Source organism: Stenella coeruleoalba (genome assembly GCF_951394435.1).
Source record: "Stenella coeruleoalba genome assembly, chromosome: 1".
In the NCBI taxonomy this organism is placed as follows: Eukaryota; Metazoa; Chordata; class Mammalia; order Artiodactyla; family Delphinidae; genus Stenella; species Stenella coeruleoalba.
The window spans coordinates 28324348-28339068 of NC_137169.1; positions in this window are offsets into that span (position 1 = coordinate 28324348).

Sequence of the window (14721 nt, forward strand, 5' to 3'; positions counted from 1 at the left end):
TTAGTTCCCTTATCTTTAAAATGGGTTAATAACAGTACCTTCCTTATGGGGGTGTTGTAAAGATTATTTGTAAGGTGTTTAGAACATAGCACTATTACTGCATAAGTAGTAACACACAATACTACGTAAGTGTTTGGTAAGTAAAACCAACTGGCTAAGATCTCATCAGGTTGACAGGGTAGAAAGTCAAGGGTGTAAAGAAAAACATTCCAAACAATGTAATGGTATTGAGGTTTCCAACAGATGGCATCTTCAAGAAATGTTTCCACTAAAGGGAACATCCTAAAGGGAGGCATTGCTTTTAAAGCAAGAGCATGACTCAGTCAAGGATCCGTTTGAGAAAAGTTGTTGTGGCTGTTGTGAAGAGGAAGAATTGGAGGGAAAGAGACTTGACCCCAGAAGACCAATGAGGGGGCTGTTAGCATCACCCGGTGGGAAACAATGCAGTCAGGACAGAGGCTGATAAGGAAGGCATGGATGTGAGAAAACTTCTGAATCAGAGCAGCTGGCGATAAATGCTCTGGAAGAAAAAGAAGCAAGAGCACAGTCAGAAGATGCAGGCCCTGGGCTAGGCAGCCTGCTCTTTGAGGCATTTGCCAAGCAGCTATCCATGTGAGTGATTTAGCATCTCTCACCAGGAAGCTCCCTGGAGAGATCAGCATGCAGGCAGGTCTGGGGAGTTCAGATGGCTGTGCAGAGCCCAAGGTAGGATGAGCAGTGGCCAGAGCTCCTTTCCAGTACCCTGGACCCAAGTTTTGTTCACTGCTTTGGCTCCAGAGGTAGCTGATGAAGGGCTCCGCTCTTCACGACCTGTTAGATCTGCTCAGCTTCCTGACTCTCATCTGGGGAAATGGGCCCAGGTGAGACCAGGGGAACTGATGCAGAGTCATCTCTGACTTAGGATGTTATTCATTTGTACTGATGGTATGATGTAATGGTTAAGTGCATGGGTGATTAGCACCAAGCAGACTGGGTTCAAATCCCAGATTCAACACTTAACTGTGTGACCTTGGGTAGGTTACTTAAGTTCTCTGTGCCTCCATTTTCTAATCTGTAAAACAGAGATGATAATAGTATCTACCTATAAGGATGATGTAAGAATTAAATGAGGTAATTTGTTTATGAAGAGAACCTATTACAGCTTTTAAGATATATTAAGTCGTATGTATGTATTTAAATTGTTTGATTATCGTGTTTAAATCAAATGTGTTTTGGTTATTTAATACTGCTACTATTTCCATTTTCTATATGAGAAAAAGTGGGCCCAACAGAATGCAAGCTTCATATGAACAGAGAGTTTGTATCGCTCTCATTGTATCCACAGTCCATAGTAGGGTACCTGGAACTGTATTACTTGGTATTTACTGAATACTTTTTGAATGAGTGAATGATTGGTACTCCACCTCCAGGATACATGGGGTGTACAGATGCTAATTCAGAAGCACTTTTGTAGAGTTGTTCCACGGCCAAACAACTTCCATTTCGGTTTTTAGTAATTGTCCCACTTAACGTGTCAATATTAGCAGTAGGTGTCTAAAAAAGAAAAAGTTAGGGCACTGGTTGCACAGTTGAGGTCTGCTCTAGAGGGCTATTTGGCAGCAAGGAAGAGAAATCTGCCCAATCCAGCTTAATAAAGTGTGTTTTTACATTGGAAGAACACAGGAGAAACTCATTGAACCCACCTCCAACAAGTCCAGTCAATATGATTGGTAACTAAGAAATCAACAGTAACCCCCCCATTTCTGTCTCTTAGAGCCTCCTAATTTTCTGCCTCTATGTTTTTCTGCATGTCTGCTCCATTCTTCTCCCAGAGACTGGCTTCCTGTTTCCACATATATTATTATGGCTGCCCCAATACATGGGAAGCGAGAAAGAATCTGACTGGCCCAGCTTTAAGCAACTGTTCCCTACTCCCATCTAATCATCTATGACTAGGAGGTAGGATTGAGGGATTCAGAGGACTCCTGCTTTTGGAAGAGGATATCCATGAGAAGAATATGAAGGGCACCTCTAGAACATGGTCCTTTCCCCAGAAATTAAATAAAACTGATGAGTACTGACAAAGTGTCTGTCCTTATGGGTGAGATTTCTTTTTTGTGAGTAGGATGTAAACCCAGAAATTTACCCAGAGTCTTAGACACATCCTTTCCACAGGCACTCCACCAGGCTTAGCTGAGTTCAGCTCCTGCCTGGTTTCTGCTACTTCCAATCTCAGTTTCCAGAACCCAGTGGCCCTCACCAGAAGATCTGATCATGCCAGGAAAACAAGGACCCAAGAGCTGTTTTTGACTACTTAACATAACCCAAGAGAGGAGATAAGCCTCTCCTAGAGCTGTGTCAACAGACCTTCCCTCCCAGAATTGTCAGATCTCAAGCATAGGGCTTGGGGTGAAGGGGGAAGACCAGGTTTGGGAAAATAACCTATTCTTCTAGCCTGTGCCTTATATTAGCTACATTTTGCAGTGTTTCCCAACTTTACATTCAGTAGATATAGCTGGGATCCTCACAATGACCCTGCAGATCGGAAATTTTTATCCTCATTACACAGCTGAGAAATATTGAAGTTGGAAGAGGTGAGGTGACTTGTCCAAAGTCACACAGTTAGGTGCTGATCTGAAACTGGAACCCAGGTCTGTTGGATGCCCAGCCCAGAGTTCCACTGTACTGCTACCTGGCAATGGTAGCAGTGAGTGAGATTGTATCTGGGGAAAATATAGAGAAGGCCAAAGCTTGCAGGTGGCTGGAGACGCAGAGAGTTAATTCAGCATCTCAGCTCCTCAGGGATGGATGGCCTGATGAAGCTGGTCAGGGACTGCAGAGAATGAGGAATTGATCTGCCATTTCATGTGAAAATGGATTGTAGCCCCAACCTGTGTGTGTCAATGGAGCTGATTAGCACTTGTGTGAGTCTCCGGCCATCGATTGGCAGGTGAGAATCATTCTGGGAGCAGCAGGGAACCAGTCCTCTCCCACCTCCATCCCCACCAGCTTCCTCCCTCCACAGAGGTTTCCTCCCCCTCCCTGCTACCTGAAGTCTCCAAACCTCCTCCAGCTGCCAGGCCTAATGTGTGCTCAGAGCTCCTCTACCTGCTTTTGACCAAAAGAGGAGGCATGGCTGGTACATTCAGCTATGCTAGGTGCAGCTGGTAGAAAGGCAGCTGGCCTTTCCAAAATGCACTGCCTGCTTGGAGGATAAAGTGTGAGTGAGTGGGTGCAGGGTTCAAGTTGGAGCTTACACCATGCAATGGAAAAAGCAAGGGCTCTGACACATATTGACCGTGTGACCTTAGGCAAATCATTTACCCCTCTGGGCTCCGGTTTCCCTATGTATATGTGTGAAGGTTAATTTTGTGTGTCAACTTGACTGGGCTAAGAGATGCCCAGATAGCTGGTAAAACATTTCTGAGTAAGCCTGTGAGGGTGTTTACAGAAGAGATTAGCATTTGAATCAGTAGACTGAGTAAACAGGGTCTACCTTCACCAGCGTGGGTGGACATCATCCAATCTGTTGATAGGCGCAAATAGAACAGAAAGATGGAGGAAGGGTAAATTCTCTCTCTCTCTCTCTCTCTCTCTCTCTCTCTCTCTCTCTTCTTGATTTGAGACATCCATTTTCTCCTGCCCTTAGACATCAGAGCTCTTGGTTCTCAGGCCTTTGGACTCAGGCTGAATTATACCACCAGCATTCCTGGTGCTTCAGCTTGCAAACAACATATTGTGGGACTTCTCGGCCTCCATAACCATGTGAGCCAATTACTATAATAAATATCCTCATATATGTGAATATGTATATCCTATTGTTTCTGTTCTTGGAGAGCCCTGACTAATACAGTACGGGATAAAAATAGCTTTCTCACTGGATTGTTTGGATTAAAAAAGGAAGTGTGTGGGGACTTCCCTAGTGGCGCAGTGGTTAAAAATCCACCTGCCAATGCAGGAGACACAGGTTCGAGCCCTGGTCCGGGAAGATCCCACATGCGGCTGAGCAACTAAGCCCGTGCACCACAACTACTGAGCCTGCGCTCTAGAGCCTGCGAGCCACAACTAATGAGCCCACATGCCACAACTACTGAAGCCCGTGCGCCTAGAGCCCGTGCTCTGCAACAAGTGAAACCACTGCAATGAGAATCCCACGCACCACAATGAAGAGTAGCCCCCGTTTGCTGCAACTAGAGAAAGCCCGCGCACAGCAACAAAGACCCAACACAGCCAAAAATAAATAATAAAATAAATTTATAAAAAAAAAAAAAAGAAAGTGTGTGAAAAAGTATTTTGCAGTCCCTGACACATAGTAGGAATGTTATTTGGAAATTGACTCTCCACTCTCCTCAAGAGGCACCCACTCTGGGAAGCCTTCTCTGGTTGATCCAACTTCTATCTCTCTTTTCATCATTTGAGTGTCATGCGCAAGTGACAACAAAAGCCTCAGTGTTTTCCCTGACCTGGAGAAGTTCTGCCTCCAAGGCAGCTCAGCCCATAGTATTGAGCTGCCTTTGGGTGAGTGAACAGTCAAGTTCCAGCAAGGGAACCAAACAGGCTCAGATTCATCACCCCCCCCACACACCCCACACCACCAGTCTATCTGGACTTAGAGGTTCTATCCTAAGCTTGTCACATGGTATCTAGGGATGCCCTGGGCGTTCTTGTACCTGTCAGGCTGTGACCTCTTTCACTGCCTCCAGGTGTACTTGGTCCACATGGCAGACTTCCTTCATTAGTTTTCTCTCCTGTTCCTCCAAGGCTGGAGCTCTGCCCAGTTGGTAGTGGCCTTGATTTTCTGCCTTGATCTTGCCAGACTTCTCCTTAGGGGCCTGGACTTGCCTACTGATGGCTGGCCTTCTGCCCCAAGTTGTTTATGCCTTCTGTTACCAGAGCTTGGCCTCAGCCTTTCCTGAATTGGGCACTTCAGGACCATCAAAGGTGGCTACAGCCAGAGAGTGGGGGGGTTCTTGAGTTCCCAAATTTGGAAAGTGTGACTAAGCTCTGTTACTGACTCCTAGAGCTGTAGTGGCAAATGAGGATTGTGGTCAGGACCATGGACAGAGCCCACAGTGTCCAGAGTGCCTGTGGTTGAGGATGAATTTCATGTCCCTGACTCCATGCTGAAGAAGTGAATAGGGGCACACAGTCAGCACCACGAACAGATGCCAGAGGCTCTGTTGTCCTGGAAGTAGTCTTTAAGACGGTAGATTAGTCAAGATTCTTCTGACTACAAGAAATGGAGACCTATTTCAAACTAGCTTAAGCTAGTCTTTGAATGAGCCAGATGAGTGAGATGGTGGAACTGAGTGCTGAGACTTGATGCAACCAACAGTGGGAAGTAATAGGCACATCCCCCTTTACCTTAAAACAAGATGTGGTTTCTTTTTTTTTTTTAATTTATTAATTTATTTATTTATTTTTGACTGTGTTGGGTCTTCGTTTCTGTGAGAGGGCTTTCTCTAGTTGTAGCAAGCGGGGGCCACTCTTCATCGTGGTGCACAGGCCCCTCACTATCGCGGCCTCTCTTGTTGCGGAGCACAGGCTCCAGACGCGCAGGCTCAATAGTTGTGGCTCACGGGCCTAGTTGCTCCGTGGCATGTGGGATCTTCCCAGACCAGGGCTCGAACCCGTGTCCCCTGCATTAGCAGGCAGATTCTCAACCACTGCGCCACCAGGGAAGCCCAAGTTGTCGTTTCTTTAACAGACATGGGGCTATTCAAGCTATCTATTTCTTCTTGAGTAATTCAAGGAAATCGTATTTTTATCCAAGTTGTCAAATTTATTGGTGTAAGGTTGTTCATGGTACCCCCTTATTATCCTTTTAATTTTTCTAGGATTTGTAGTGATTAACCTTTCTCTGTTTCCTGATATTGCTGTTGGTAATTTGTATACTCTCTCCATTTTTTCTGATTAGTCTGACTAGAGGTTTATAAATTTCATTTATTTTTTCATTATTCCTGCCACTGCGTCCATCATGCCAGTAGAACATTATCATTTCATCGTGGCAACCTCCTAAGAAGTGTTTATGTCCCAGCCTCCCACTCCAGTACACTCTGCATACTGCTGCCAAATGAAGCATCCTAAAAGGCCTTTCATAGGAAGATTTTCAATGACTCTACATTGCTTTTGAATAATTTCCAGGCCCCTTCACTTGACATTCAAGTCCCTCCCCCGCCATCTGACAAGCATTCACATCTCCAGAGTTGTTGCCCACTCCTCCCCTGCATGAGTCCTCCTCTTTTCCAGCCAAACAGATCCATTTGTCATTCCCATTAAATCTAGGTGATTTCTCAGCTCTGTGCTTCTACAATTCTTCAACTGTCGGCTGCTGAAGGAAGAACACCAGACTTGGAGTCTGAACACCAAGATTGGAATCCCATTTATGGGCTATATGACCTCAATTTCTTCATCTGAAAAATGGGATAATGCTTGTCTTGCAGAGTCATTCCTAATTCGTTCAGCAAGTACTTGAAGGAATATGCCCTGAGACTTACTGCATACTTGTGTGCATGTGTGTGCACATGTGCACATGCATGATAAGAAGTAATGCTATTGCTCCAGCATGAAGGGATGTGCCCTGAAGACAAATACAGAGAATAAAATAGATAGCATTTATTGACTACTTACTGTACTTGTTTATTGAGTCACTACTATACTAGGCTCCAGGGACATAGCAGTGAGCAACAGACAAAACTCCCTATTCTCTTGGAGTTTACATTTAATCCCTACATTCTAATCCTACACTTAACCTTTTGGAAATCTAAGTCAAAGGCTGCATTCTTTATTTTAATTAAAAATTTATTTGTAGTAAAATATATATAACAAAATTTACCATATTAACCAATTTAAAAATTACTTATATATTTTACATTGTGGCAAAATAAACATAAAATTTACTATCTTAATCATTTTTAAGTGTGCAATTCAGCAGTATTAAGTACATTCACATTGTTGTGTGACCATTACCACCATCCATCTCTAGAACTCTTTTCACCTTGCAAAACTGAAACTCCATACTCATTGAACAATAACCCCATTCCCCCTGCCCCCTAGCCCCTGGCAGCCAGCATTCTACTTTCTGTCTCTGTGAATTTGACTACTCTACCTCATATAAGTGGCATTACACAGTATTTGTCTTTTATTGTAACTGACTTATTTCACTTAGAGTAATGTCCTCAAGGTTCATCAATATTGTAGCATTGTCAGGATTTTCTTCTTTTTTAAGGCTGAATAATATTCCATCGTATGTTTCTTTTTTTTTTTTAAAGTAAATCAATACATGTACATAGTTTTAAAAAGCCAACCAGTACTACAAGTCTTATCACAAAAGACAGTAGTCCATACCCCACACACAAGTCTTACTCCTCAAGGCAACCATTTAAAATCACTTTAGCTGTGCCTACTGGTATTTACCTCTGAGCATCTAAATAATATGCTTTTTATGTTAGTTCTTAATCTACTATAAAAGATAATAATTTAATTATTCTTGTAGCACACCCACACCTCTCCCTCTTGCATCCTTCTAGTATAATTATATAACAATTTTCATCAAATCAACATTCAGGATTTGCCTTATTGATTTTGCACACATGGTTCACTGCCAAAACTAATGCTGTGTAACGTTTCTTGTACAGATTTTTCTGTCTTTCCTTATGTTAATGGCTTTTTTCTTTCTCCCATTTTCTTTTTTTTAAAGATTCTTTTTTTATTTAATTTAATTAATTAATTAATTTATTTTTGGCTGCACTGGTTCTTTGTTGCCACGTGTGGGCTATCTCTAGTTGTGGCAAGCAGGGGCTACTCTTCATTGTTGTGTGCAGGCTCTAGACGCGCAGGCTTCAGTAGTTGTGGCGCACGGGCTTAGCTGCTCCACAACATGTGGGATCTTCCTGGACCAGGGCTCGATTCCGAGTTCCCTGCACTGTCACCAGGGAAGTCCCTCTTTCTCCCATTTTCTTAGTTTTCTATATCCTTATCATGAATTCTTCCCAAACTCCTTAACAGAATGCAAAACCTTCTAAATGTTAATTTCCACATGGTGAAACACATCAAGTAATCTACTAATTCCACCCTTTTGTTTTTCCTAAAGGCATCCTACCTGGAGTCTTCCATCTCCCTGCTCAATGTGTACAGCTATCCCTTGAGGGATTGGTTCAACAATCCCCACAGATACCAAAATCCACCAATGCTTAATAAATGGCACTGTATAAAATGGCACAGTATTTGTATTTAACCCATGCATGTTTCCCACATACTTTAAATCATCTCTAGATTATTACCTTAATACAATGTAAATGATATATAAACAGTTGTAAATACAGTGTACATGCTATTCAGGTTTTGCTTTTTGGAACTTTTTGGAACTTATTTTTTTCAAATATTTTTGATCTGCAGTTGGTTGAATCCACAGATGTGGAACCCTCAGATATGGAGGGCTGACTGTAGTTAATCTCTGGTCCTTCTGCACAGCCATCATCCAGGGGGTTGTCTTTGTAATTTTTCTGGGCTGTATCCCTTTTCCAGAACCCACAACTTTTTTTTTTTCTTGGCTTAGTCCTTCATTTTGATGGAGCACATCCTTCAGTAACTTCCTGAGGAAGAAAGACGAAAAGTAAAACATTTGAAATCTTGAATTTCAGAAATTTCTTTACTCTACCACACGGTTGATTCATAGCTAGGCTGGTGTAAGAATTCTTTAGAATTTGGAAGGCATTGGTCCAGTATGGTTATTGAGAAGTCCATTGCCATTACTGGCTTTACGTTATACTTTGTGTGTACCCTGTCCTTTCCGAACGGAAACTTTTAAGATTTTATCTGTATCCTTGCCCATCTAAAAGTTCATGCTAATGAGACTTGGTATGTGCCTATTTTCATTTAATTTATTTGTCACACCTGTTTCAGGCCTTTTCATTCTGGAAGCTCATGTCTTTGAGCTCTGAGAAATTTTCTTCTATTATTTCTGTGAATCTCTTCTCTCCATTTTATCTGATCTCTCTTTTAATATCTAAAGATATTTTCTATGCTCAGTTTCTCCAGTGAAGAATCCACGATTCCCCACCTGAGAGGTTATGCACCTGAGCATAAGCATTCTAGAAACTGTGTCTCATGGGCCCTAGAGCCTCACTGTTCACATACCCTCCCCAGTGTCCCTCTTTTTATTATGACATTCTCCCCTGATTTCCACTGTGCCCAGTGTTCCTGGCTGAAGTCTTTGTGGTTCACTTTTTTTAAATTGAAGTATAGTTGATGTACAATATTATGTTACAGGTTTATAATATAGTGATTCACAGTTTTTTGTTTTATGGGTTTTTTTTTTTTTGCGGTACGCGGGCCTCTCACTGTTGTGGTCTCTCCCGTTGCGGAGCACAGGCTCCGGATGCGCAGGCTCAGCGGCCATGGCTCACAGGCCCAGCCGCTCTGCGGCATGTGGGATCTTCCTGGACTGGGGCACGAACCCGTGTCCCCTGCATCAGCAGGCAGACTCTCAACCACTGCGCCACCAGGGAAGCCCGATTCACAGTTTTTAAAGGTTACACTCCATCTATAGTTATTATAAAATATTGGCTATATTCCCCGTGTTGGCTATGTCCCCGTATATATATACTTGTAGCTTATTTTATACATAATAGTTTGTATTTCTAGTTCACTTTTTAAGCAGAATAAAACCTCCAGTCCCTCCCAGAGTGTGGAAGATATAGTCAGCTGTCCGTGTGTGATAGGGAAGGGACTTGCTTCTTATGCAGACTTTCAACCCATTCCCATGTTCTTAGCCCCATGCCTCATTCCCACCTTCTGTGATAAGTGTTGCCTCCAATTCCTTTGTTGTTCCACTGGTTCTGGGTCTCTAATTGGCTGACTCCTCTTTGGCATCCTTTGCTGTAGCACTTAGTATGTAGCTATCTCAGCTCTGCCAACTCTTCCATCCACTTGCCATCTTCCAAAAATGTGTTGACATCTGTGGTCCACCACGGCCTCTTTTATATTCCTTTACTTTTATTTTAGCGAGGTTTTTAAAAAGGAGCAGATATAAATGCATGTATTCCATCTGCCACATTTAACCAGAAATCCAAGGACAGCCCTCTTAATTACTACGCTATATTGTCTCTCAAATGAGACAGTACCTCTGGGATCCTACATTCCCAATGAGGATGAAATAAGACTACACATGTGAACATACTTTGTAAGCTCTGAAGAGCTATGTGAACAAGAGGGTCTATATTAAATTCTTCTACAAAGTGCCCTCCTTCCTTTTCTCTGCTCTCTGACTCTTCCCCTTCTCCAAGGTACAACTCAAGCTTTTCTTCTCCTTGGGGCCTTCTCTGATCAACCCAGCTAACAAGGATGTCCATGAGCCCTGAGCCACCACAGGAGTCTCTGTGCACCTCTCTTGGCCCTAAGCAAAGCTGCTTTATTTGACTATGGGCACAGAGTTCCTGGCCAAGATACATAGTCAAATTTGGATCTTTCAGTGTGCAAGAAAAAAGCTTTCCTTGGACACCAGGTGTGTGTGCACACAGAGGAAAAATGCCATATGAGGACACAGCGAAAAGGCAGCCATCTGCAAGCCAAGGAGAGAGGCCTCAGGAGAAAACCTTCCAACACCTTGATCTTGGACTTGATTTTGGATCTTGATCTTGGACAGGATTGAGAGAGAGGAACCAAGATGGAGGAGTAGAAGGATACGCTCTCACTCCCTCTTGGTGAGAACACCAGAATCACAACTAGCTGCTGGACAATCATCAACAGGAAGACACTGGAACTCACCAAAAAGGATACCCCTCATCCAAAGACAAAGGAGAAGCCACAATGAGATGGCAGGAGGGGTGCAATCACAATAAAATCAAATCCCATAACCACTGGGTGGGTGACTCACAGACTGGAGAACACTTATACCACAGAAGTCCACCCACTGGATGAAGGTTCTGAGCCCCACATCAGGCTTCCCAACCTGGGGGTCTGGCAACAGGAGGAGGAATTGCTAGAGAATCAGACTTTGAAGCCTAGTGGGATTTGATTGCAGGACTTCAACAGGACGGGGGGAAACAGAGACTCCACTCTTAGAAGGCACACACAAAGGAGTGTGCTCATCGGGACCCAGGGAAAGGAGCAGTGACCCCAGGGGAGACTGAACCAGACCTACCTGCTAGTGTTGGAGGGTCTCCTGCAGAGGCGGGGGAAGTCTGTGGCTCACCGTAGGGACAAGGACACTGGCAGCAGAAGTTCTGGGAAGTACTCCTTGGCGTGAGCCCTTCCAGAGTCTGTCATCAGCCACACCAAAGAGCCCAGGTAGGCTCCAGGGTTGCCTCAGGCCAAAAAATCAACAGGGAGGGAACCCAGCCCCACCCATCAACAGTCAAGTGGATTAAACTTTTACTGAGCTCTGCTCACTAGAGCAACAGTCAGCTCTACCAGTCACCAGTCCCTCCCATCAGGAAACTTACACAAGCCTCTTAGATAGCCTCATCCACCAGAGGGCAGACAGCAGAAGCAAGAAGAACTAATATTCTGCAGCCTGTGGAACAAAAACCACATTCACCAAAAGATAGACAAGGTGAAAAGGCAGAGGGCTATGTACCAGATGAAGGAACAAGATAAAACCCCAGAAAAAAACAACTAAATGAAGTGGAGATAGGCAACCTTCCAGAAAAAGAATTCAGAATAATGATAGTGAAGATGATCCAGGACCTCGGAAAAAGAATGGAGGCAAAGATCAAGAAGATGCAAGAAAGGTTTAACAAAGACCTAGAAGAATTAAAGAACAAACAAACAGAGATGAATAATACAAAAACTGAAATGAAAACTACATTAGAAGGAATCAATAGCAGAATAACTGAGGCAGAAGAATGGATAAGTGACCTGGAAGACAGAATGGGGGAATTCACTGCTGCGGAACAGAATAAAGAAAAAAGAATGAAAAGAAATGAAGACAGCCTAAGAGACCTCTGGGGCAACATTAAATGCAACAACGTTCACCTTATAGGGGTCCCAGAAGGAGAAGAGAGAAAGAAAGGACCAGAGAAAATATTTGAAGAGATTATAGTCAAAAACTTCCCTAACATGGGAAAGGAAATAGCCACCCAAATCCAGGAAGCACAGCGAGTCCCATACAGGATAAACCCAAGGAGAAACACGCCGAGACACACAGTAATGAAATTGGCAAAAATTAAAGACAAACAAAAATTATTGAAAGCAGCAAGAGAAAAATGACAAATAACATACAAGGGAACTCCCATAAGGTTAACAGCTGATTTCTCAGCAGAAACTCTACAAGCCAGAAGGGAGTGGCATGATATACTTAAAGTGATGAAAGGAAAGAACCTACAACCAAGATTACTCTACCAGGCAAGGATCTCATTCAGATTCCATGGAGAAATCAAAAGATTTACAGACAAGAAAAGCTAAGAGAATTCAGCACCACCAAATCAGCTCTACAACAAATGCTAAAGGAACTTCTCTAAGTGGGAAACACAAGAGAAGAAAAGGACCTACAAAAACAAACCCAAAACAATTAAGAAAATGGTCATAGGAACATACATATTGATAATTACCTTAAACGTGAATGGATTAAATGCTCCAACCAAAAGACACAGGCTTGCTGAATGGATACAAAAACAAGACCCATATATATGCTGTCTACAAGAGACCCACTCCAGACCTAGGGACACATACAGACTAAAAGTGAGGGGATGGAAAAAGATATTCCATACAAATGGAAATCAAAAGAAACCTGGAGCAGCAATACTCATATCAGATAAAATAGACTTTAAAATAAAGAATGTTACAAGAGACAAGGAAGGACACTACATAATGATCAAGGGATCAATCCAAGAAGAAGATATAACAATTATATATGCACCCAACATAGGAGCACCTCAATACGTAAGGCAACCACTAACAGCTATAAAAGAGGAAATCGACAGTAACACAATAATAGTGGGGGACTTTAACACCTCACTTACACCAATGGACATCATCCAAAATGAAAGTAAATAAGGAAACAGAAGCTTTAAATGACAAAATAGACCAGATAGATTTAATTGATATTTATAGGACATTCCATCCCAAAACAACAGATTACACTTTCTTCTCAAGTGCACATGGAACATTCTCCAGGATAGATCACATCTTGGGTCACAAATCAAGCCTCAGTAAATTTAACAAAATTGAAATCATATCAAGCATCTTTTCTGACTACAATGCTATGAAATTAGAAATGAACTACAGGGAAAAAAACGTAAAAGACACAAACACATGGAGGCTAAACAATACATTACTAAATAACCAAGAGATCACTGAAGAAATCAAAGAGGAAATCAAAAAATACCTATAGCTTTCCCTGGCGCAGTGGTTAAGAGTCCGCCTGCAGATGCAGGGGACACGAGTTCGTGCCCCGGTCCGGGAAGATCCCACCTGCCGCGGAGCAGCTGGGCCCATGAGCCATGGCCTCTGAGCCTGTGCGTCCGGAGCCTGTGCTCCGCAACAGGAGAGGCAACAACAGTGAGAGGCCCGTATACGGCAAAAAAAAAAAAAAAAAAATACCTAGAGACAAATGACAATAAAAACACAACAATCCAAAACCTATGGGATGCAGCAAAAGCAGTTCTAAGAGGGAAGTTTATAGCTATCCAAGCCTACCTCAAGAAACAAGAAAAATCTCAAATAAACAATCTAACCTTACACCTAAAGAAATTAGAGAAAGAAGAACAAACAAAACCCAAAGGTAGCAGAAGGAAAGAAATTGTAAAGATCAGAGCAGAAATAAATGAAATAGAAACAAAGAAAACAATAGCAAAGATCAATAAAACTAAAAGCTGGTTCTCTGAGAAGATAAACAAAATTGATAACCCATTAGCCAGACTCATCAAGAAAAAGAGAGAGAGGACTCAAATCAATAAAATTAGAAATGAAGAAGGAGAAGTTACAACAGACACCGCAGAAATACAAAGCATCCTAAGAGACTACTACAAGCAACTCTATGCCAACAAAATGGACAACCTGGAAGAAATGGACAAATTCTTAGAAAGGTATAACCTTCCAAGACTGAACCAGGAAGAAATAGAAAATATGAACAGACTAATCACAAGTAATGAAATTGAAACTGTGATTAAAAATCTTCCAACAAACAGAAGTCCAGGACCAGATGGCTTCACAGGTGAATTCTATCAAACATTTAGAGAAGAGCTAACACCCATCCTTCTCAAACTCTTCCAAAACATTACAGAGGAAGGAACACTCCCAAACTCATTCTATGAGGCCACCATCACCCTGATACCAAAACCAGACAAAGATACTACAGAAAAAGAAAATTACAGACCAATAACACTGATGAATATAGATTCAAAAATCCTCAACAAAATACTAGCAAACAGAATTCAACAACACATTAAAAGGATCATACACCATGATCAAGTGGGATTTATCCCAAGGATGCAAGGATTCTTCAATATACGCAAATCAATGTGATACACCATATTAACAAATTGAAGAATAAAAACCATGTGATCATCTCAATAGATGCAGAAAAAGCTTTTGACAAAATTTAACACCCAATTATGATAAAAACTCTCCAGAAAGCGGGCATAGAGGGAACCTACAAAAAAAAAAAAAAAAAAAAGCTTTTGCACAGCAAAGGAAACCATAAACAAGACGAAAAGACAACCCTCAGAATGGGAGAAAATATTTACAAATGAATCAACAGACAAAGGATTAATCTCCAAAATATATAAACAGCTCATTCAG